Source organism: Austrofundulus limnaeus, unplaced genomic scaffold (assembly GCF_001266775.1).
Source record: "Austrofundulus limnaeus strain Quisiro unplaced genomic scaffold, Austrofundulus_limnaeus-1.0 Scaffold227, whole genome shotgun sequence".
In the NCBI taxonomy this organism is placed as follows: Eukaryota; Metazoa; Chordata; class Actinopteri; order Cyprinodontiformes; family Rivulidae; genus Austrofundulus; species Austrofundulus limnaeus.
The window spans coordinates 754,752-756,005 of record NW_013952629.1 but is presented as its reverse complement, the minus strand read 5'-3'; positions in this window follow the sequence as shown (position 1 = coordinate 756,005).

Below are 1,254 nucleotides of genomic sequence, written 5' to 3'. Positions count from 1 at the left end.
GTGTGTGTGTGTGTGTGTGTGTGTGTGTGTGTGTGTGTGTGTGTGTGTGTGTAAATTGTGACTACTGTGACAGTGGTTTTTGTCATGAAGCAACATATTAGCCTACTTCAAAGTTAGCTAACACTAGCTATCTAACCAATCTAGTGAAAATTGCTGTATGTGTTGTATCTGTGTGGCTGTGTTTCTATGTGTTTCTCCTGGAGAAGGATCTCACTCTTATAGGAACCATTTTGTTTTCTGCCGCTTCTCCGGGATCGGGTCACAGGGGCAGCAGCCTAAGCAGAGAGACCCAGACTTCCCTCTCCCCAGCTACTTGGGCCAGCTCCACTGGGGGAATCCCTAGGTGTTCCCAGGCCAGCCTAGAAACATAGTCTATCCAGCATGTCCTGGATCTTCCTCTGGCCTCCTCCCAGTGGGACATGCCCGGAACACCTCACCATGGAGGTGTCCAGGAGGCATCTTAACCACCACAACTGGCTCCTCTCGACGTGGAGGAGCAGCGACTCTACTCTGAGTCCCTCCTGGATGACTGAGCTTCTCATCCTTTCTCTAAGGGAGAGTCCAGGTACCCTGCGAAGGAAAACCATTTCGGCCGCTTGTATCCGCGATCTCATTCTTTCGGTCACTACCCAAAGCTCGTGACCATAGATGAGGGTAGGAACGTAGACCAACTGGTAAATCAAGAGCTTCGCCTTTTGGCTCAGCTCTCGCTTCCCCACGACAGACCGTACAGCACCAGCATCGCTGCAGATGCAGCACCAATCCGYCTGTCGATCTCCCGCTCCATTCTTCCCTCATTTGTGAACAATGGTCTCGGATTTGGAATTTTCCGCTTTACACTCGGCTGTGAACCGCTCCAGTGAGAGCTGGAGATCACAATCTGATGAAGCCTATAGGACCACATCATCCACAAAAAGCAGAAATGTTATCCTAAGGTCACCAAAACAGATCCCCTCAACAGCTTAAAAAACACCTAGAAATTATGCCCTTAACAGTTATGAACAGAATCAGTGAGAAAAGGCAACGTTTTACACACACATACACACACACGCACATAATGGACGTTGACATTGATTGCTGTTCTAAAATTGTCATTTTATTGTTTTAAAAATGTTTAAAAAAGTGAAAAATAAAAATATTTCAAATATGAAATAATTCTTGTGTGGAATAAAGATAGTAGAAAATATGATATAAAACATTTTTTGAATCAAAATGACAAAAGTAGCATAAAAACACATTGATTCTAACTTGCGT